Raw genomic sequence first — 24,815 nt, forward strand, 5'->3', positions numbered from 1 at the left:
AGCATAGTCCTTGAGTGGGTCCGTTAATTTTGTTCTTTTAAACAGACTGAGCATTGACCTTCAGAGTGGGTCCGTTAATTTTCTTATTTTAAACAGACTGAGCATATTCCTTGAGTGGGTCCGTTAATTTTGTTCTTTTAAACAGACTGAGCATTCTTCTTCAAGGCCGAAGTGGAGAAGGGTTCCATGTGAACAGCAGTTCAACATGGGTCAGCCGGTCCTAACAGATAGGCGAGCGCCGTTCGGAAGGGACGGGCGATGGCCTCCGTCGTCCTCGGCCAATCGAAAGGGAGTCGGGTTCAGATCCCCGAACCCGGAGTGGCGGAGATTCGGCGCTGGGCTCTTCCCTCTTCACTCGCCGTTACGGAGGGAATCCTGGTTAGTTTCTTTTCCTCCGCGGCTTGTGTCCATAGGTGGGATTGACCTCTGTCCTAGAATGATGTGCCTCTTCATCCAGGCCTAGTGTTCCTACTGGTGTTTTAAGTCCATTGCTGTGCCTGCCTGTTCATCCAGACCTTGTGTTCCCACACGTATTATTATTTCTGAGAGATCTTCCAATTCCTTTGTCATTTTCTGAAGTGCATAAGTAGGGTAGCTAAATGAGGAGAATATTGGAGGGGCGAAGTTCCATATTGAAAGCTGAGTAGCTTTACTTATCTAGTGAAAGTTTGAAGGATCAGGGAAGGCTTGTAAGAATAGCCAAGTTTGTTAATAGATTCTGTTATGGGAATAAGAATCTGAACATCGTCTGCATAGATGTAGTGAATGAGGTTAAGACAAGTTAACAGTTGCCAAAGGGGAAGGAGGAAACGCCGGGAGGGGGGGCTATAACACGCGCCGCTGGAGCAGCGGGCCACCTGCCCCCCCTGGGCCTTCCCAGCCGAACCGTAGCCGGTCGCGGCGCACCGCCGCAGAGGAAATGCGCCCTGCGGGGGCCGGGGCCGTCCGGGAGGCGTTCCCTGCCCCTCCCCCACCCCCCGCGAAAGGGGTGGGGGTGGGGGATCCGCCGAAACCCCGGTCCGACCGAACCCGCCGGGTTGAATCCTGCGGGCGGACTGCACGGACCCCACCCATTTACCTCTTTACAATTTCACGCCCTCTTGAACTCCCTCTTCAAAGTTGTTTTCAACTTTCCCTTGCGGTACTTACTTATTTATTTTATTTATTTAAGGTTTTTTTATACCGGCATTCATGAAATCGTTCACATGATGTCGCTTTACAGAAAACAGGGGTGCAAAGAAAACAACCTATAACATAAATACACGTGGTGAAGAGATGCAGTTACAATTAACTGGGGCTATGAACTGGGAGTGTAAGAAATAAAGAGGGATAGAGGAGGTTAATTATATACATGTGTAGAATATAAAAATATACAAGAGTACATTACAAATATGGCGTCCAATATATACAGCTTCTGAGCTGAGAATTTATTGATGGTGTGTGTTAGGTGCAGTTCGGGAAGGCTTGCCTGAAAAGCCATGTCTTGAGTCTTTTCCGAAAGGTTAGGAGGCAAGGTTCATTTCTGAGATCTGGGGGGATGGAGTTCCATAACGGTGGACCTGCTGTGGAAAGGGCTCAATCTCTAAAGGTGCTGTGATAAGTGGTTTTGGAGGGTGGAACAAGGAGGCATCCTCTGTAGGCTTCCCTGGTCGGTCTTGTGCATTTGTATAAACGGAGAGGAATTTGTAGGTCGATTATGGTGTGTTGGTGAAAGATTTTGTATATCAAGGTGATGGATTTGTAAATGACTCTGAACTGAATTGGTAACCAGTGGAGGTCTTTTAGGACTGGGGAAATGTGGTCTCTTTTCCTAGTGTTTGTTAGTAGACGGGCTGCTGCGTTTTGAACCATTTGGAGTGGTTTTGTGTATGAGGAAGGGAGTCCAAGAAATGTAGAGTTGCAGTAGTCTAATTTGGAGAAAATGAGGGCTTGGAGGATCCTGGTTAGTGTCTTTTCCTCCGCGGCTTGTGTCCCTAGCTGTGATTGAACTCTGTCCTCGAATGATGTGCCTCTTCATCCAGGCCTTGTGTCCCTAGCTGGGATCGACCTCTGTGCTCGACTGCTGCGCCTCTTCATCCCGGCCTTGTGTTCCCACAGGTGTTTTAACTCAGTTGCTGTACCCATTCTTCCGGGCCTTGTGTTCCCACAGGTGTTTTAACTCAGTGGCGGTGCCTGTTCATCCAGGCCTTGTGTTCCCACAGGTGTTTTAACTCAGTGGCTGTGCCTGTTCATCCAGGCCTTGTGTTCCCACAAGTGTTTTAACCTGGTTGCTGTGCCTGTTCATGCAGGCCTTGTGTCCCTAGCTGGAATTGACCTCTGTCCTCGAATGATGTACCTGTTCATCCAGGCCTTGTGTTCCCACACGTATTCTTATTTGTGAGAGATCCTAGGCTCCAATTCGTTTGTCATCAGCTGAAGTGCGTAAGTACAGTCTGAATTCACTAGACGCCAATGGAATTCACTAGACACCAACGATATTCACTGGACGCCAATGTAAACACCGGGTACACACAACTCTAGGGGTGGACCCGTTCCAGGGAGTCCTTCCCTGAACAAGCATGAGGGTGGAGGTGGGCTTTACTGCACACCCACCTGACGGACCATGCCCATACCGCTGCCAATATTCTAGCATGCATCAGAAAGATGCTGGCGAGCTACCAGTGTTTTAACCTAGTTCCTGTGCCTGTTCATGCAGGCCTTGTGTCCCTAGCTGGGATTGACCTCTGTCCTCGAATGAAGTGCCTGTTCATCCAGGCCTTGTGTTCCTACTGCTGTTTTAACTCCATTGCTGTGCCTGCCTGTTCATCCAGACCTTGTATTCCCACACGTATTCTTATTTCTGAGAGATCCTCCAATTCCTTTGTCATCTGCTGAAGTGCGTAAGTACCGTCTGAATTCACTAGACGCCAACGGAATTCACTAGACGCCAACGATATTCACTGGACGCCAATGTAAACACCGGGTACACACAACTCTAGGGGTGGACCCTTTCCAGGGAGTACTTCCCTGCACAAAGGAAAGGGTACTCTCTCCTGGGCCAATTGATAAGAAAACCACAATTCTGCAGCCAAAAATAGGCTGGAAATCCTTCCCCCATTGACTTTAATGGGCGACATATGTACATATACCCAACTCATTAGATTTTTTTTATGTCCATATTGGCCGCAAGTGGGACCCACTTTCGGACATAAGAAATATGAACATAAAATTTTGCTCTGCACATCCCTACACTGCATACTCCTACCTTTCCTGACATTACATATCCAGTGTTTGTGAGAACTCTGATGCATAGAGTAAAGGCACACAGGTAGAGCTGGAAAAAAAGTTTATGATTCTCATCTTTCCCATAATCTTGCTAGCCTCAGTCAGGCAGACTTTATTGGATCTTGAACAGAAATCACATTAAAATAATCTGGAGAAACTAGGGCAAAAATAACATGTCCTCATTCAATCCAATAAACCCCGCTCAAAGGGGGGGTACCCTGAATATGGGCAGATTTTAAGATTTCAGCTGAGAATTGCAATCTTATTTGCCACTTCTAGTTTAAACATTTGATCCTTATGTGAAAATTGCTATTAAGATTTTATTTTTCCTTTTCTGGGACATGTATTTTTTAACATATGTCCTTTGTGTGAATTACAATATATTAGGAGCTATGAAATATAGTAATTTAAATCCCTATTAGTGTTTATGTGGAAATGTGATAATCTTTAAAGTCAGCATTTATTAGGATCTAGCAGTGATGGGAGGTGACTCAGATAACTTATTGAGGTCCTCTAAAATAGTAACAATAATATCAGTATTCAAAGGATCTAGCTGGCTGAATAAGGACTTACAGGGTCATTTATCAAATTGCATTAGGGCCTTATTGCAAATGATAACAATGTAATGCACACAATAAGGCCCTAACGCATTTGGTAAATACCGCATTGTAAAATGCGTATGCAAATTAAAGATGAGTATTCAAGTGGGAGGAGTTTGGGCAGAGTAAATGGAAATGAGGGTCTGCTAGCATGGCATGCGATAGAGTAACACACATTATTGTGGGATTTAACGCCGGAAATAACTACAACTACACCTTTTTTTTTGTGGTACAGTGAGAAAACTATTTATTGCAGCCGATATCGTGGATCACGAGTATTATCGCAGCGATTATCACGGGCAATATAAAGAGGAATGATAACGGACAGACCTACCAGGCCTTCCTGCCCCAATAGAAAAACCTGTTCTTACCTGGTTGAGCTTCCTAAAGCCATATTGTTTGTGGCAAGCTTAATTGCTGGGGGATACTGGATGCTTTGGGAGGCTCGCCACAGACAACAAGAAGCAGAACAACAACAACCTGAAGAACAGGAAAGGGCAGTTCCAAGCCCTCCTAGGGAAGTGCCTGCACCGGAGGAAGAGGCACAGGCCCCGCAGGGTCAGGGCCCAGGGCAGCGCCTGGCATGCAGGTGGCCATGGTGGAGGAGATACAGGGAGCACATCTTTTCTCCATGAACATCCTTGCTGGGCATGCCAGAGTGTGGTTTGCAGGTATCGCCTCAGCTCTCGGGCAATCCTGGAATTATATGAAGAAATCCGAGGGGATTTAGATCCAGTCACACAAAGGTCCCATGCTGTGCCTGGCCTCACTAAACTGTTGGCCGCCCTGCATTTCATGGCAACCGGATTCTCCCAAATGACAGTAGGGGTCATGGGGGGAATGTCCCAAACCACTTTTTCCTGCTATCTGGACCAGGTCATCACAGCAGTCTCTGACCACATTAATCGCTACATAGCATTTTCTCGGGACAGGCAGGACTTGATGGACTTGAAGAGAGGTTTTTATGCCTTTGCTAAGTTACCCAGTGTTCTGGGAGCTATCGACTGCACTCACGTAGCCGTCATCCCAACCTGTGCCAGGGAGGAGATGTACCGCAACAGAATGCTCTTCCACTCCATCAACATGCAAGTGATCTATGATGCTTGAATGCACATCCTTCACATGGTGGCCAGGAACCTGGGAGCTGCACACGATTCCTTTATACTTAGCCAATTGGGCCTCTTTGAAAATTTTGAGGATGGCCTGTTCGGTGACAGTTGGCTCGTAGGTAAGAGAGATACTTCTTTCTATATTCCATCTCTGGCTATCTGTTTGTGGTAAATGTCCTGGAAATGGGAAGGGAGGGGGGGGGGGGAGGAAAAGCATCACTGCCATGACAAGTGGCTTGTACTGTTACATCTGCAGGCCATTGGCTTTTTTGCCCCATGCTGCAGAGGCCTGCAAATCTTGTGACGGCAAATAATGCACCGGCCCTAAAGTTTGCTGTGTGAGCAGGCACTATACACTTTCAGCGTGTTCATTTTCAAAATGGCCCTGTTCCTATCCTCCCATTGGGAGCTATTAAAATATCTTTGCTTAATGACAAGCTTGAAGTGTCCACACTGCTGATATTGCATGATCATGTGTGGCTGGTAGTGAGGCGTCATCCAGATTGTTGGCCACAGTTTATCTTGACCCTCACACACCTCAACCAGAAGCAGTGTCCTCTGCATGTTGGTGGTGTGGCATATTCCCTGTGTCGGGACTCACAAATTGATTTCTATGGGGGATATACTGCAGAACCAGCAAGGACATTCAAAATCACACCATAAGGTACCATTTTTGCAGCTAACACAGGTGTGGCAGCTCTCATGTTTTGCTTCAAGGCTGACAGCCTACTACATACCAGTAGCTTTAGCTCGGTTCTGAAGGCTTGGCATGCAATTGTTGGAATAATCAGGTCCGATTTAATAGTCCTGAAGAGCTGATCTACTTTTGGCTATTGCTATCCTGCACATTTACTGGCCTAGAACAATGTGACATGCATTTAGGCTACGCAAATCACCCTTTAAGGCTTAGGGAAATTACAGGCTACCTTATACAGTCTTATAGGATGCTGTGGTTTGCCAACATCATCTGCAAGTGACAATGCTATGATTGATGGCTTAAATTTTCATTGCTGCTGGAGATTCTGGGTATGTCCCAAGTTTCCTTAGTTGACACCTCCCCCCTGGCCCTTCAATGTTATTTCCCACTATCCATCCTTTATACATCTCCCCTGCCTTGCTTCCCCTTGTTGCTACCCTCAATGACTTGATCCATCTGTTTTCAATTACTTAGATCAGTATATGTATACATTTACCTAGTTTGTATTTATTTACTTAGTTTTCTATATGTATAAAATTTAGTTCTTCATCTTCCCGGTGTCTTGTTAGCCATAAATTTATTACTTCAGTTCTTTGTTTTATGTAAAGCTTGTTTGCTGTATTCTGTTGCATGTAAACCGTTGAGATGTTCCCAACGACCGTCGGTATATAAAACTTTTAAATAAATAAATAAATAAATAAAATACATGTTTGCAGGATCTGGCTTCTTACCCCAGTTGCCATTCCCAACACACTGGCAAAGACGAAGTACAATGAGGCCTTATATACTATCCACTGTGTCATCAAACACACCTTCGGAGTTCTCAAAAGTTACTTTTGCTGTTTGGACAAGATGGGTGGAGCTTTAATGTATGCCCCACCCAAAGTTGCAGATATAGTGCTGCTTTGCTGTGTCTTCCTTAATCTCACTCTAAACCATGGACTACAAATAGATATACATCCTGATCTCCCCCCGGATCCCCCATGTGTCCCCACACAAGCTGAGGACAGCATGCTGAGTGGCAGCCAGCTTCGCCAAAGCCTTATACAATGCTACTTTGCCTGATAGGCGTCACCTACCACATCCCCTTCCAGGGAAGGGAGGTCAGTAGACTGTTAGCTTCTGCTGTCCTTGCTATCATTTTTCTTTCTCTCACTGCTTCTCTGTGTAGGTGAGCGTGTAACGGAAAACATGTTTGCCTACTCAGGATTCATCTTGACAATGGAGCAGTAGACTGTACTTGAAAAACAGTTGTGAAAGTAAAGATTACATCAATTACATGTGGTTGCCATAATGTGTTCTGCCTGATAGAGACACTAAAAGAGGCATGTGTGGCATAACAGTTTGTGGCCTAGCTACCCCTGTGTGGCTTGCCAGCCCTCCCCAGCGGACCCCATCCTAGTGCTCACATGTGGATGAGATAATGCCACAAGTGTGATACCACCCCAGCTGCTCTTTGAGCATGGAGAGTTTCAGGTCTAGGAATGCTGTAAATCTCAAAAAGCTCTGAAGCTTAAAGGTACAGGTAGACAGTTTAAGGTTTCAATGACAGACTTCCATTTTACTGCCTCATTTCGTAGCTGAGAAACGTATGCATGTGAAGTAATACACCTGTACTGGGCAGACTTACTGTCACATGGGCGTGCCAAGACACAACTGACACCACAGTTTCAGAGCCATTGCTGACTAGGTTTTCCATCTGGATCCAGATTTATAGTACATGTTGATCTAGTCCTGGTCTTACTCCCATGCATGCAGGTATTGATAGTCTTGGTTTTGGTCAGAAAAGCTATTGGGAAATCAGACGAAATCCCAGCATTTACTGGGTTCCACACCAGGACAAAATTTACTTGTTCTGAAAATTGGAGCCAGTTGGCAACCGTACTGCAGACATCAGAGTGCTCTAGTGTCGCGCCTTCCCTTGCAGCCTTGAATAAAGTGCCTGTGCTACCTGATGCCATCCCCACAATGTGCACAGGTCCTTCCAAGCCAGCATTCTTCTTGGTGGTTGCATGCACCCCGACACAGATACACCATACTATAGTTTATAATTTATTTAGTTTTATATACCGTTACATCAGTCGTTAAATCATCACAACGGTGTACATTAACATAAATAATTACAATTAGCAATATAACAAATACATCAGTTGATTATAGTTAATTTCCTAAAAACTCGAAAACATCTTGATATCCTAAAACCTCAAAAGTAATAAAAACTTAAAACTTGACTACTATACTGTCATGGATCAATTAAAACTAAATAATATACTAAAATAAAATTTAACTATAAAATAAACCTCAGAATAAAACAATGGTAAAATGATAAATCTTAAAACATTATTAAGTCATAGGTGTAATAATAACATAAAGTTTAAGTATCATGCTTCTGTGTATGCACACGTAAAGAGCCACGTCTTCAAGTCTGCTTTAAATTTCTTAATGTCTGTCTGTAATCCCAAGTTAGTTGGCAATGTGTTCCACAATTTAGGGCCTGCGATGGAAATTGCTCTGTCCCGAACTGCGCTGAGTTTTGCAAATTTGATGGTTGGAATAGATAGGAGACCTTTATTACTAGAACGGAGTTCTCTATGTGGTACATGTAAACGTATCGAGCAATTCAACCAATCAATGCTATTTCCATATAAAATTTTATGTTAAAATACAGGCAACTTTGTACTGTATACGATAAGTTATAGGTAGCCAATGTAACGATATCAGAACTAGGGTTATATGCTCGCATTTTTTTGTTCCGGTCAAAACGCGTGCTGCGGCATTCTGCAATACCTGTAGGGGGCGAGTGGTGCTGTTTGGGAGTCCGAGTAATAATGCATTACAATAATCCAAACTTGAAAAAATTAACGATTGTAAAATGGATCTAAAATCTGATAATGCCAGCAAGGGTTTTAATTTTCTAAGAGACAGTAGTTTAAAATAACCTTCTCTTACTTTTACTGTTATGTGTTTTTTCATTGCAAGTTCCATGTCTATTGTTACTCCAAGATCTCTAACAAAAGTGCAAGGTTGAATCTTTGTGGAATTTTTAAGAAAGATAGGCGATAGGTCCACTATTGTGGATTTTCGTTCTAATAATAATACTTCAGTTTTATTAGTATTCAAAATTAGTTTCAGGGGTACTAGCAGTTGGTTTATCATTTCTAGATACGTAGATACAGTTTTCTTTGCTTGATAAATTGTGTCTTTAATAGGAACAAGAAACTGAATGTCATCTGCGTATATATGGAAGGTAAGGCCCAAACCTGATAAAAAATGACAAATGGGTAATAAATAAATATTAAATAAGGTTGCAGAAAGAGTTGAGCCCTGGGGGACACCAGTTTTTAAGGAAATAATGTTAGAAGATGAATTTTTTATTTTTACTTGAAAACTTCGATACTGCACCTAGCTATGCATACCAACCAGGCTGTGGAATTGAAAAGGTTGTGATTGAAAAGGTTTTAAAGCTGAAACAGGGAGTCCAATGTAAATCACATTACAATAATCCAAAATGGGTAATGCTGATGCTTGAACAACCATTTTGAAATTGTCTGGTTCTAGAAGATTCTTCAAGCCATGGAGAACTCTAAGTTTAAAAAAGCCACTTCTAGTCACAATCTTTATATGATGGTTGAACAACAGATTGGCGTCAATCCGCACATCAAGACTTTTTTCATAGGAAGCAATAGGAAAGTCGAAGTTGTTCAAGACTATGTTAGCAGGAACACTAGTATTATTAGAATGAGAAAAACCAGAAATGCTGTTTTTGAAACATTTAAAGAAAGTTTGTTATGCTACAACCATTGTTTAATGGCTGTCAAACAGATACCAATGGAACTCACTGTCTCAGTCCTGGTGGAACTCATTTTGACATAAAATTGAATATCATCTGCAAAAATTTGATATCCTTCGGAAAGGCTCATCAGAATCTTACAAATAGGGGCAAGATAGATGTTAAACAGCAGGGTAGATAAGGCGGAGCCCTGAGGTACTCCTGTGGTGTTAGCAAACCACGAAGAACATTGCCCCCCCCCCCCCAATCTTGACTTGTGAGAAGTGATTGGAAAGGTAAGATGTAAACCATGCTAAAACTTGTCCTGCGATACCACATTTCCTCAGACGATACAGAAGAATATCATGGTCGAGCGTGTCAAAAGCCAATGAGATGTCCAATATAATCAGTACATAGCCATGACCACTGTCAAGGCCATGTCTAATTCTGTCAGGTAGGAAGACAAATAATATCTTGGTGTTAAGGGATTTTCGAAATCCAAATGGGAAGGGATCTAAGATCTGGTGTTCTTCAGTGAAGTCAGATAATTGTTTCAGAACTATGGCCTCTAATAGTTTAGACAGAAATGACAGAGAGGAAATTGGCCTGAGATGTCACCATTACAGTATAGTTTCTAAGCACTTTTAGAGCACCCACATCTCTCCTGAGCAAAGGTTGACATCATTGAAGCCAATGGTAAGGTGTGTTTGAACTTCCTGGCTTCAACTCAGCCATCATAAGTAGCCTTACTTAGATATGGAAATGTCAGGGTGCTGCAAGCCCTTGGCCATTATGGTTTACTGATAGTCATGTGGTGCAGCTGTATGGACATATGTATATAACCAGAAAATATGAAGAGTGTTTTGCTTTTACCTATAGCTAGTATCTCTTACAGTTCTGGTGCAATCTGTGACCATCCTTAAAGCACATAGGCTGAGTACTCCTGCACCAAACAACTTGCAGATAGTTCCATTTCCGTCACTCCACACTTTTTGTGCTTTCATGCTTGCAGGCACTGTCATGACTTGTGGGGAATTAGGAACAGTTGCTATCCTCTAGGCTGAGCCTCATGTGGTATAAGTGACTTTTACAGTTAGTGGTGAGCAGGGAGGTGTGCTCCTACACTGTCAATGATCTCCTCTGTGTATAGCATTATGGCTAGAGAAACTGTTGTCAGCTGATGACTTAATGAGCCTACAAACTGCCTCCATAGTAAACGGGACTCAGTGCTGAATGTATAGGCCTACTGCTTCCAGAGGTCTCTTATGGTTGCCATGATGGCTGATGGACTTTCTGTGTTGGTCTCTTGCCAGACACGCATTTAGTGCCACCTAAGCCCTTGAGGGGCCATGTCAGTACCTCAAACAAAGTAGGTGTCAAATATGCCTCTGACAGATGTGTTTTATATGGCCGCGGAAGGACTCAGATTATCTCATTAGAAGTTAGGGACAAGCTGCTGCAGGCATCAATGTTGTTTGATGACAAACATTCCAGAAACATATGCATTGGCCATGTGTAGATGCAGGAATTGCTGCAAGTACTCCGCACTCAAAAGATAAGTGTGTGGGTGTGCGACTCAGTGAGTGACATGCTATGTTAGTCTCTGTCCATCTCTGTGTCTGGGGGGTGCTGTTGCACTTGGAGGTCCCTCTCTTGACTCAGCAATCCATACCCCAGAGCAGGCACTGTTTGTGCATTATTTTTACACACACAGCTTTTGGACAGCAATGATTGAGTGCTTGCACTATTAAGAAGTGGTGCCTCTGACAGTTGAGCATATGGGCTGCAGTATGAATGGCCTCACACCTTGTACTCTAAAATTTCCCCTAGTACACTCACAGTTTTTACCTAGTGTAGAGAGAGGTGCAGATGTGAAAGTTGGCAATGTAACTTCAAATATGCAGTCTTATTTGTATGAATTAATAGACATTTGCCTGTCATACACACCATCCCATCACCCCATCATGGAAGCTTTTCCACCTAGTACTTTGAGTGGGCCTAATAGACCAGTTATTTGGAGGTGTGCAGGCTACCCAGAGCTTAAGCTGTCACAGAGACTTGCAACTTCTGGGAGGGAGGAAGTGGGTGTTAAGAAACTGTCCACTGAAAGTGGGGATGCTGTGATGGATGGAATGTGGAGTGGCAAAGACCACCTAATGCCTTCAATATTGGGCTGATTCAGATGAATGGCTTGCATGATGATAGTTTTGTGGCAGCATGTAGTGAGGTAGCCGGTGCAGGGGTGTGTGGACTGCCTTTGGGATCTGCATGCTACCTGTAAGGTCATCCTTATCTCACACGTATTATACATATCCCAAAGCCATGCCAGTACAGGAGTGCCAGCCTGACTGTGGAAATCTGCCTGATCCCAAGCAGCAGCAGCAGCAGCAGCAGCCCTATAGGCCCTCTGCTCTTCGACGGTGGCCATTCTGGACAAGAAATTATTCCCTCACTGCTCCTCCCTAGTTGTCTCACAGCAGCGGACACTCTATTCCAACAGTCAGCAAGTAGATGTCATATTTGGTTTAGTGTGAACTCTACAAATGGTTGTTTACAGAGATGTCCAAAGATCAATTCTTGTGTAATAAGGACTCTAACTTCCCCTTAACACCACACAAGCTCTACATGTACACAATATACTGTGTTGGGCAGCTAACTACTAGGGATGTGAATCGTGTGATCGATCATCTTAATGATCGATTTTGGCTGGGAGGGGGGTGGAATCTGATCGTCTTATTTTTTTAGGTTAAAAAATCGTTTTATCGGGGGAGGGCGGGAAAACCGGCACACCAAAACAACCCTAAAACCCACCCCGACCCTTTAAAATAAATCCTCCACCCTCCCGAACCCCCCCAAAATGTTTTAAATTACCTGGGGTCCAGTGGGGGGGGGGGGGGGGGCCCGGCGCGATCTCCCGCTCTCTGGCCACGGCTGCGTTAAGAGAAATGGTGCCGGTGGCCCTTTGCCCTTATCATATGACAGGGCAAAGGTAGCACCGGCGCCATTTTGGTTCCTGTGACCCGACGTCAAGAGTGCAGGAGATTGCTCCCGGACCCCCGCTGGACCCCCAGGGACTTTTGGCCAGCTTGGGGGGCCTCCTGACCCCCACAAGACTTGCCAAAAGTCCAGCGGGGGTCCGGGAGCGACCTTCTGCACTCGGGCCGATTTGCCAATATTCAAAATGGCGCTGGCACTACCTTAGCGCCGGCGCTAAGGTAGTGCCGGCTAAGGTAGTCACATGGTAGGAGCAATGGATGGCCCACACCATTTTTTAAGATGGTGCTAGCCGTCCATTCCTCCTACCATGTGACAGGGGCCAACCAATGGCACCGATAGCCCCTGTCACATGGTAAGGGCAATTGGCCATTGGCGCCATTTTGATTACTGGCAGCCGACGGCCCGAGAGCAGGAGATTGCTCCCAGGACCCTCTGGACTACTAGGAACTTTCAGTAAGTCTTGGGGTGGTCAAGCAATTCTTGGGGGGTCGGAAGGGTGGGAGGTTGCAATTAATTAAATTTGAAGGGTTAGGGTGGGTTTGGGTTTTTTTTTTTTTAATGTGCCCCCCAAAAATTATAAGAAAACTACATGAAACTTCGTGGGTTTTCTTATCATTTCGTCGCCCCCTGAATCACGATGAAATAGGAAATATCATCTCTATTTCCTATTTCATCGCAAACGAATGCACATCCCTAATATATAATGTTACCATTTGAAACAATGTATGTACAGGTCTACACTCAATGTGCTGTTCATTTCAGTTAGAATGTCATGTGTAATTTGTTATCTTGTCCTTGCAGAATGTGATTATCAAAGATGTTGACTTTTTCTATCTGTTGATGACATTTGTTATATAATAAAGTGGTCATAGGTTTGAAAAAAACACTTTCTGGTTGTATGTTTTCATTGTGTGCTTTTTGTCATAAGGGTTCACTAGGTCAACGGTTTGGGATCCACGTGACATTGCATGCTAGTGCCAATGGCCATTTCAACTAGGCACTTTTCTGGCAGGCAAGACCATATGGCCTAGGGCATACAACCAAAACCTCATTGTATTCTCCCAAGGAAGACAGCAATAGCTAAACAGGAAGCTTGTTACTCTGGAGCTTCACAATTGGCTCCAGTTGCCTTCTCTAGAGAGCATACTCTTAGCTAACTCTTGAGTACATGGGTATGTATGTGAGATGGACACTAGCTAGCTAGGGTTCATATCCATGTGCAGTTTGGTAAAATAGGTGTAGAAATGCTTGTCTACAGGTGCAGTTGCTATGTCTTCAATATGTTGAGGGCTCAATAGGTTGTATAGCTATGCCAAGAACAGCTATAACAAACCATTGACCTCTTCCGCTGTGAAGATATATCACCTCTGACCAAACAATGGGCCTTCTCCCTGGCATTGGCACTGAATTCTATCATGACATAAGTCTTTAATCAGACGGCTACTTGAAAAGTACATAAAGCCCTAGTTGTGGTTCAACTCTAGGGAGCATAAATGTGCAGCTGCGGGTGCCAAGCTTGTATGGTATTAAGGAGAAGTTACACTAACAACCCCACAAGACTTAACACTGGGCCCCTTATTTGTATTCTCACTCCACTTGAAAGGCAATCTGGACTAAACCCTTTTTAGGTTTCACACTAAACAAAATATGTATTCTACTTGCAGCCTGCTCTATTACCATGTCAGCAGTTATGTGACAACTGAGGAGGCATGAGGGAATTGTGTAGGCTAGAGAATCCCCACAATCTATCTTTAAGAGTAGGAGTTACTGATGCCTTTTTTAAGGAATCAGGTATCTTATCTTCCTGATGTTACCCAGGTAGAGAGTCATCAAGCTAGGTTGAGAGAAGCTTGCACAAATATCATCTTGGAGTGAGTTTCCTCATCAAATCTTCACAAGAGACCACTGTTCTGTTCGTACATCTCTCATTGAATGTCAAAGTGGCCTCTAACACCCTACACTAATACCTAAACCTCACCTCGAGTTACTAGGTGGGCCACCCATAGGGATACAAATACCTATCTAGGGAGAGGACATTATGGCTAGTCTCTCTCTCTCTCTCTCTCTCTCTCTCTCTCTCATGGTTGAATGCAGGAAATACAACAGGTATGGCACTTATCACAAAGTCTGAAAATGTTATTGCACTAACTTCACTCTTTGCATAGGTAATTAGCACAAATTGTGATAAACTGTATATTAGCATAAAACACACCCCTTTTACTATCACATGCAATACTTATCGCATTTTGATAAATCCAGGCCTCAGTTTGTAATTGCGATGTTGAATCTATGTCTAGATACTGATAATATTTTGTATCTGACAAATGTGTAACTTACTCATGTTCATTATCTGTGTGATCTTGGATGACAACACTGCCACCCTTATCGGCAGGTTTGATGACAATTTGATCGTTTGTTGCTAAATTCCATAGAGCCTGCATAGAATCAGATGTCCCATTGTCTTTTACATTGACAACTTCCAACTTTATGCTTTCCATCGTCTCACAGCATCATTATAATTTCTACCAGAGTTCTCAGAGTGAGGTACAAGAGTAGTTAGGTGATTTACATATATAATACAACTAAGGTAAATATTGTACAAAGTACCTTAGCATGCTATAAACAATTATTTAAATAATATAAATAAAACATAATGCAGTATATAGAAAGTATACAGGTATACTGTAGAGTAGGTTATGGGATAATGTTTAAGTGCACTTGAGTGGACATGGGGATGATCAGAACGGGTGGGCAGGAAGATGAAATGGAGGGTAGTCCTTGGTGATTAAGACAGGTAGACCCGACAGAAGAAACCATTTTGAGGAGTCAATATGTCAGTAGCTAATCTGGCCTTTGTTGGGAGAGAGTTTTAGTCATGGGATGAAGGAAGAGAAATTGCACTTGTCAGCCTGGAGGTTTGGGGTTTGCACTCCCCAGCCTGGAGGTTTGGGGAGCAGTGTCTCTTTTTCAAATCAGAGACTGCATGAGGGCTTGTAGGGAGACAGATGACCCTTCAGATAGTATAGGCCCTGGCCACTTAGTGACTTGAAGGCAATGGAGAAGGTTTTGAATTAGACCAGTAAGGAACTGGTAGCCAGGATAGATTCCAAAGGATTGGGCTGATGCAGTGTCTAGAGCTGCAGTTAGATAACTTCTGTGCTGCAGTGTTTGAGGGAGACCTAAGTTCAGTGAGTTGCAGTAGTCTAATCAGGAGAGGATGAATGTGTATTTCAAGGTGGCCAAGTTTTCTCCATCCATGTAAGGTTTTGTCTCCTTTATTTGCTGAAGATGGTAAAAAGTTTTCTTTGCAACTGAGGTGATTTGAGTTTCCATGATTAGTTTGACATCCAGAATGACACACAGGCTATGGACCTTGGATTTGACTGAGAATTCCAGAATTAAGTATTTTGCTTTGTGGGATGTAGGGGAAGTATTTAGCATTAATACCTCTGTTTTGCTGGAGTTGAGATTGCCCTGAACAGCCTTCCCTAAATTGGTGAGTCATGCATCATCTCTTGCCATATTTAAATTCTGTCTAAAATCCCACATATTTGATGTTGCTTTTAAATCTTGAAACTGCCTTTTCCTAATCATGGCCTTATTAATTTTAACTATGTTTTCTATAATAAAATTCATGAAAGATTTCATTTTTATTGTCTATGTTTCTTGACTAGCTTGTAAGCCCCATGGATCAGGGGCTGTTTCTTATATGCATCTATATAGTACTCTGTCTACTAGCACTATAGGAATGATAATTGATAATAGTAGTAGTAGTAGTAGTAGTAATTAATTCCATGTTTCACTACTTTATAAAAATGATTTAAATATGAGGAAAGGAATTGAGCTAATCACAGCTATTATTAGTATAGATGCAGTAATTGGAGCCAAAATTATATTTAGCCAAATGTACATAAATCTATTCAGAGATATTCAACAGAAGAAAGGAAGAATTCTGAAGGCATTAAACAAGTTTGGTATTAATGAGATACAGTAGATGGCGCTGATGAGGCATGTATAGGTTTATGGACAGTTTTTACTCTGCTATAAGAAGAAACAGGCGGGAGAGATTCCCAGAACAGACCTTGAGAGAGCTGGTGTGAGACGGGTCCAAAGCATTCGAGGGTTTCCAAACTTGATTCTTCTCATCAATGAACAGCAAACCATTCTCTGCTATTAAAGCAAAGACTGTCATCTCTTTAACAATTAATTTACCAGGTAAGGATTCAGAAACATTTTCAGCTTTATCAAAAGTTTGTCATATTATTGGGTTTAAATTGTTAGCTGGACATTTAAAAGCTAGACTGGTGAGGGAGGTGTGTTGGGGGGAAGACGTTACTCTTAATATTCAAACATGGAAGAGGGGAAGGAAGTTACTCTCAGCACTCAAGTTTTTATTTTGCTATAAATGTCAGCAAATTGCACAACAGTATAGTTAGTAAGTGCTTAGTGCAGGACTAACACAGGTGATATCCATGAATCTTTAGCTGTAATGTGTCTCCCTGCCAGATAACTGAGGTCCTCTCAGGTGGCCTTGCTAAGTATCCCCTTGATATGGGATACGTCTAATGCATAAGAAGGAAATCAGTATTTTTTTTGCAATGGCACCTTATTTTTGGAATTTACTTCCCATTAATTCCAGATTGCATACAAAATCAAATGTTTTAGAAGAGCTATAAAGATGTGGATTTTTAACAATATTGATTACGAATACTGGAAAGTAGAATGATAATTTACATTCTTAATCCTGAAAATGTGAGAGTGCCAGACTTCCTCTTTGTAGCTGTGTGTTTGTGTGTTTTTTAACTATATATTTATGATTTGGTAAGTACTATAATTTGCTGTGGCTCATGATGTTATGTATTATTTTGTTGAATATCGTTACTTCATCCTTTGATCCAGATAGATTTGCTATTGGGAATTTGTACATCATCCTGGCCAGCAATGCTGTAAAGGTGATTCATAGATTTTAAAATTAAATTAAATTAATGACTTCATTCTTATCATGCTGGGTAAACAGTAATATTGTGAGTAGCATTTATTTCCTTGATTCTTTATCTTTTTTACATTTTAAAAGCTTAGGCACCAGAAGCTTTTCTGTGAAACACATGTACTGGATAATTATAGCCTCTGCTCCACTGAATGAGTTTCTGTGAATCTCTTTGATATGCTATGCTATGGCAAAAGCCATTTCCCTCTGAACCCAGGTCTAATGGAAAGGGAAGAGAAAATGGTGGCATATGTTATGAATTTGTCATAATTCAATGTAGGCATTTTACCTTCTTTAATGTTTTAAATGAGCAAAGTTGTACTGTTGCACATGTCCTGTTTAACTGTTGCACATGAAAAAGAGGTAACAGCTGGTTTGATTGCATTGTTGTGCAGTTGCAGAAACATTTGGCATGTTCCAGTGGATGAGGATTATAAAATAATTTAGAACCTCAGCATCAGTGTGGGTGACACATCTCTTCATAAGTCCTCTTCCTTCAAATGTTGAGCAGGTGAATTTAATAGGCCCAAATTCTGTGTTGGTTGGACAATTTGTTTATACCAATTAGCAAACACTGATGAGGACAATTTTAGGTAACCTTAATTCCCCATTGAAATATATCAAGTGAGAAAAAAATGTTTTATAGTACAAAGCAAACAATATTGGCATTTTTATTTAAATTTTAGTATCTCCCCTGTGAATTAAGTAAGCTGATTGGTTCTATAAAGTATCTCCAGAACTTGTACAACTAAGCCAGAGGAGATCCTGTAAAGAAGGTATGGGGCGTTAGGGGGTTGATTTAATTTAATTTTCAATTTTTATTCTGCCTTTTGTGGCTGGACATCTACTTAAAAGCAAATTACAATAAAATTCGTAGAGCTGTTGGCCGTGGGTTACAATAGAGTTATAATTGAAGTAAGGGGCTGCATGCATAGAAAAAGGGAGTGCAATTTTATAATTCCCTGCATAATGATACAGTCTGTATGTACATTGTATATGCAGACTTTACCAAGGATTTTCAAAGTGAGCTTGCATGCATAAGTTCACTTTGAAAATCCCCATGTAGTTGGCCCAGCACACACACAAATAACCTCATGTAAAGTTACACCTACTCTATGGAGGGAGTAACTTACATGGGAACACTTATTGCATACTTTTTAAAATCAAAAAGTATGCATGTAAATTTAAATTCCCCCCTCAACTCCACCTTCCAGAATGCCTCTTGCAATTTGCATAAAAGCATGGCTGGCTTTAGGGGTGTGTGACCTGTGTGATTGCACAGAGCGCTATAACTGAGGGGGTGCATTAGGCCCACTGTGCCGGTGTGTCCTGATGGTGTCTCCTCTTCTGCTAGTGCTTGCTCTGTTCTCTCCTGTACTGGTACTTTGGTTCCAATGATATCATTATGCTACAACCAGCAGCCTTTTAAGTTGGAACAGCTCACAGGCCACACAATGGCATCTGCAGAAGTCAGGTTTGCCTCTGCATACTTCATGCAGAACATTCCCCTCTCCCTCTTTCCCCTTGCTGAAGGAAGCAGCTAACTCGGGGAAGGCAGCTAAGGCACCTCCTGAAGACAGAGGAGGTCGGTTGCATTGGACATCACTGAATTCTGGTATTTGCAGTAACTTCCAAAATGGAAAGAGAAGGTGAAGTAACCACTAAGGCCACCATTGAATCTAAACACTCATGGTATCGGCTCTACTTATTCAAATGGTGCTCGAGCTGTGGTTTTTTGCCCACAGCTCAAGCATGTTGCACTAAGTAGAACTGATACCATGAGATTTTGGATTCAGTGGTGGCCTTAGTAGTTGCTTCATTTTCTCTTTTCTTTTTATATTATTTAGGTCAAGCATTTTTGTGTAATCTTTTTCGAGTAATTTGTATTGACTTCTCTATTTATTCCCCCCCCCCCCCCAATAGTAAAGTTCCTGCCCTAGTCCTCAGGCTACCATTAAGCCCTAGTGGGCAGGTTGAGCCAAACCATGGAGTTGGTGTTGGTAGCAGTGGACCAATGCCTGCAGAGCCACTTGACCAGGCCCCGCAACAGATGTTCTTTTACAGCGGGAGCATCCCTCTCACTTTTTTTTTCATCATGGCGGCAGTGGCACTATCACTTTGCTCTTATGTCTCTCCTGAGGCAGTGCTGGCACTCCTTCCCTCCATAAACATCTTCATAGCGGCAGAAAATATTCATTGCCTCCTCTCACACCCACTCAGTAACCAGTAAACCTCCCACCATCGTACAGCCTGCTGGGGCCATGGCAAAAAACAAATTAAAAAAGGCATTTGGGCCTTATAGCCCTCTCTTTCTCACACCAAAGGACACCACCTGGGGAGCAGCAACAGGTGGCCCAAAGTACTCTTCTGGATACCCCCTGGCCACCAATATAAGAAAAAATATATTTTTTTATTTGGAGGAGAAGGTATGAGTCAGGAGCCTGAGCGTAAGAGAGTCAGTTTATGTATAAGGTAGTCTATGTGTGTGACTGTGAGTTTAAGAGCATGAGACAGAGCGTGTGAGTCAGGGAGCCTGTATGTGCAAGCATGTGAGAGAGCATTCGAGTCAGACAGTTTGTGCATGAGTTCATGGAAGAGGGTGTACAAGTCAGGGAATCTGTGTGTTAGATCAGGAGTGAGAGTGTACGAAGCAGGGTGCCTATGTGTAAATATGATTGACTCAACCTGTATATGAGGGAGCATGTGTGTGTGTGTGAGATATTGAACATATGAAAGGGAGCCTGTATGTGAGTATGAGAAAGTGTGTGAGTCAGGGAGCATGACTGTGTGAATCGGCCTGTGTGTCACGGAGCATGTGTGAGTGTGTGCTTTGTAGTGAGCATAATAAAGAATGTATGTGAAAATTAAAATTTACATTTACATTTATTAAAATTTATGAATCATTTAACACTAAAAATAGGTCTAAGCAATGTACAAAGTAACAGTCATAAAATTCAATAATAAAATAAACACAAAAAGCACATAAATTAAAACCAGTCAATAGAAGTAAAATCAATATATAATGCCAACTAAGCTATTAAAACAAAATCAAATCAAACAGCATAAACATTTTCAAAAAAGACTAAAACAGATAGTAATAAATAAGTAATATAAAACAGATTTTAAAATAGGCAATTTTAAAGAGAAAAGTCTTAATAAGTTTTCTGAAATTTTTTATCGAGTCACAGTATAGAAGTTCTATTGGAAAAGAGTTCCAAAGAATAGAATTGGCCACTGAAAAAAGCACACTATCGAGTGATGTGTAGACGTGTGACTCTGGGAGGTAGAACATCTAGCAAGCCATGCTGAGAAAAATGTTAGTTTGTATACTTGAGAGAGAGAGAATGGAGAAATTCTGCATGCACCCACCTTCAGTGGCATGCGATGACATTTATAATAGGTGATTCTCGCTCCCCCAGGCCTCACTTCCACCTCCCAGCCCCTATCTTCATTAGTCTCGCTCCCTATGTCCCCTTTCCCCAAAATTCAAAAGATAATTGGAACCCATGTGGCATTAGGCCTTTTGTAATCCACAAACAGAAACGGAGAAATACTCTGCACTCAACAGTCAACATCAAATGAAGCGAAATGCAGATAGAGTAAGAGTCCCAACTCTTTTAACCATGTGTCAATATTTGATTTATATTAGGTACGGCAACTCCACTGTCTCATAACTCAAGTTAAACTTTAAATGGTCCCCCGACATGGACCCCGTGTTTCGCTGCAAGGCTGCGTTGGAAGGGACGGTGATACAAAAATTTCGTATCTGAAAATTAAACAGATAATATTTACATGAGACAGGACCACAAATCAATGAGAAAGAGCCGATGCAGTAACAAAAAGTACATACCTTAAATTATGTTAACATCAGTGTACAGGGAGCGCAAAGTATACAGACCAAAGGAGCCATTTAAAAATGCTGTCAAAAAGGATTCAAACCAAGCAGCCATTCAGATTTGTCTAAGGAAAGGAAAACTGACCAATCAAATCTCTGCAACATAGTGTAGAAATAAAAATAAAAATAGGAAGAAGTGACCTTGAATTAAGAGTATGACTAGAGACAAGTCAGGTGAAAACCCCCCACTCAATTTCATTATTAAGACCATTAGGGGCAAGACTGTCAAGGGCATAAATCCATGTTTGTTCTTTGCGGATGAGCATTTCTGAGAAATCCCCCCCCCCCCCAGGGTGGTGGAAATAACATATCAATAACAGAATCTAAGATCAAGTACAGGATGGGAGCATGAATGCCAATGTGTAACTAAAGGAGCATTTTCATGGCGATTATTAATACTAGATTGATGTTCAATTAAAAGTGTCTTTATCATACGTGTAGTTTTTCCAACATATAACATTTGGCAAGGGCAAATATTGATATAAATAACTCCCATGAATAGACAAGTGGTGGAGAATCATAAAAGATATACTTTCTTGGTAACCGGATGTTCAAAAGAAGAAATGAGAGAGGTTTCCTCCCCCCCTCTCAGAAATGCTCATCTGCAAAGAACAAAAATGGATTTATGCCCTTGACAGTCTTGCCCCTAATGGTCTTAATATCGAAATTGAGTGAGAGGTTTTCACCTGACTTGTCGCTAGTCATACTCTTAATTCAAGGTCACTTCTTCCTATTTTTATTTTTATTTCTGCACTATATCGCAGAGATTTGATTGGTCAGTTTTCCTTCCATTTTACTTTGCACTCCCTGTACACTGTACTTTTTGTTACTGCATTGGCTCTCTCCCATTGCTATGTGGTCCTTTCTCATGTAAATAGTATCTGTTTAATTTTCAGATACGATATTTTTGTAACACCGTCCTTCCAGACGCAGCCTTGTGGCGAAACATGGGGTCCGTAACGGGGGACCCATTTAAAGCTTAACTTGAGTTATGAGAGAGTGGAGTTGCCGTACCTAATAAAATTCAAATATTGGCACATGGTTAAAAGAGTTGGGACTCTTACTCTATCTGCACTTTCCTTCATTTGATATTAGGCCTTTTGTAACATGTATTGGGTGTGGGCTTGGCCCTCAGAAAGCCATGAATACATAATTACAACATAGTAAACCTCCCATACCAAAACAGCATTAACTGCTGGCACTCAAACAGTAACAACCTTATCTATAAAAAGGCAACACTACAGATGTTACATCAGATCCTAAAACACCAATACACAACCTATTAGGTAAACAGAACAAGCTAGGCTACCTAAAAATATCTGCAAAATAAAAAATACCTGTACCTAAAAAATAGTATAAAAGCTTTTAAAACTGCATAGCCACTTTCTTCATATGATAGATCAGAGACATTCATTCTAAAGACAGGTCCTATAGTGTTTCAATAGCTCATATTCAATATTTTGGAATAATACTTACAGTCCAATAAAAGCTATCACAGCCTGCCAAAAATACGGTTTACCCCCAAAAACAAGTCTGACATATCAAAGCAACACTAACTCCCAGGATTCAAGCAACAACCACCCAACCCAGAAAACAGCAACACTGCAAATATTACATCAATAACATATTTAAAAACAGCAGACATATCAAATAACATGCAACACTTAACCCTTATAGGGCTAAAAGAAAAATCCTCTGCTCTCCATACCTGGGAACTTTTGATTTCCAGTCACCCTGAGATTGTCCTGGGGAAGTGTGTGGCATGAGGCGGGGGGGGGGGGGGGGGGGGGAAGGAGCAAAGAGGTTACACAAACTGTATTCTCTTTTTCTTGCCCATACACATACTAACACACGTATTCATTCTCTTACACACACACACACACACACACACACACAAGAGCTCTCTCATATTCAGTTGTTCTTTGTTCACACACGCACACAAACAGGTACTCTCTCCCACTCATTGGCTGTCTTTCCCTCACACATACATACATACAAGCACTCTTTCACATTTAATGTATCTCTCTCCCTCACATACATAAAGGCACACACTCACACTCAGTGGCTCTTATACACATAGACACACACAAAAAAGGTACTCTTGCAATCAGTAGCTCTCTCGCTCTCACACACACACACACACACACACTCACACACACACACACACACACACATACACAGGCACTCTCTCACACTCAATGGCTTTCCCTCTCACACTCAGTGACTCTTTTTCCCTCACACAGACACAGACACAGGCACTCTCTCAGATTCAGTGGCTCTCTCCACACAGACAATTACAGACACAAGTACAGGCACTCTCTCATATTCAGTGGCTCTCTCCACACAGACAATTACAGACACAAGTACAGGCACTCTCTCATATTCAGTGGCTCTCTCCACACAGACAAATACAGACACAAGTACAGGCACTCTCTCATATTCAGTGGCTCTCTGTCCCTCACACACACACATACTCATACACTCACATTCAGTGGTTCTCTCCACATGCCAGAGACAGACACAGGCATGCTCTCACATTTAGTGGCTTACTCACTCTCTCACACATACTCACTTTCCTTCTCTTTCACTCACACAGGCTCAGGGCCTCCTGTTCTGTTCTCTGCCTTTTCATCATGCCACCAGGTCTTGAGTCCTCTTTTTCAGCTACAGAGATATGGGCTCCAAAGCAGCCTGCCAGGACTCGTCTTCAGCCACCAACAGGATGGGCTCCACTTGCATTTGCAGGGATTCCTCTCTTCTTCAGCTGCTGCAGGATCGGCTCCATGGCAGTCTGCTGGATCATGTATTTTTTTTGTGTCATGGACTGGAGCAGGAGTTGAGCTGATACAACGTCATCTCCAGCGCTGCGGGACTGATCTCGCAATAGGAGCTGTATGATCGGTCTGCAGTAGCAGGAGATAATGTTCACTTAAACATGACTCCTGCTCCCAGTGAACTGGATCATGCAGTTGAGTGCAATATAGGTTAGGACAGGAGATTTTGCTTATCCCTGCCCGACTTGGAAAAAAATATGTGCAAACCCTTCTCCCACAAAACAAGTAAAGAAAGGAAATCGGTTAGGGACGGTGATGCACTGAATCCCTTGAAGGCCATGACTGCATGCCACTGCCCACCCCTTATTAATCCATGACAATCTCAGGGTGATTGGAATGAAAGGTTCCCAGGTTTGGAGAGTGGAAGATCTAGTTGATACCAATTAGTTTTAATTATTGGGTGTTATTTAATGTGTTTGCTGTTTTAAAATATTTTATTGGTGTTTGGGAAATTGAAACATTTTTTTATAAGCGTTCTTAATTATTGGCTGTTCTAGTCAACTGTTTTGAAATATTCTTTTTATTAGTATGGTTTTACTATCGTGATGTTTTATATTTCTTGGATTTATTATTGCTTTATGAGAAATAGTGATGTTTCTGTTTTTCCATTGTTGTACTATATACAGAGTCTGACTTGGTGAGGTTTCCAGTTTAAGTTTTGTCT

The 24,815-nt window shown here is 42.1% G+C and overlaps 1 protein-coding gene across 2 annotated transcripts in view; it reads left to right on the forward strand.

Annotated features, from left to right (window-relative positions):
- Positions 1-16,527: 16,527 nt before the first annotated feature.
- Positions 16,528-24,815, forward strand: part of LOC115087934 (collagen alpha-1(XXI) chain-like) — a 454,903-nt gene continuing 446,615 nt past the window's right edge. For both annotated transcript variants that reach the window (XM_029595690.1, XM_029595691.1), the window contains exon 1: positions 16,528-16,650. The gene's annotated coding sequence lies outside the window, so the exon portion shown is untranslated. The remainder of the gene's footprint in view (positions 16,651-24,815) is intronic.

The sequence above is a fragment of the Rhinatrema bivittatum genome, chromosome 3 (genome assembly GCF_901001135.1).
Source record: "Rhinatrema bivittatum chromosome 3, aRhiBiv1.1, whole genome shotgun sequence".
In the NCBI taxonomy this organism is placed as follows: domain Eukaryota; kingdom Metazoa; phylum Chordata; class Amphibia; order Gymnophiona; family Rhinatrematidae; genus Rhinatrema; species Rhinatrema bivittatum.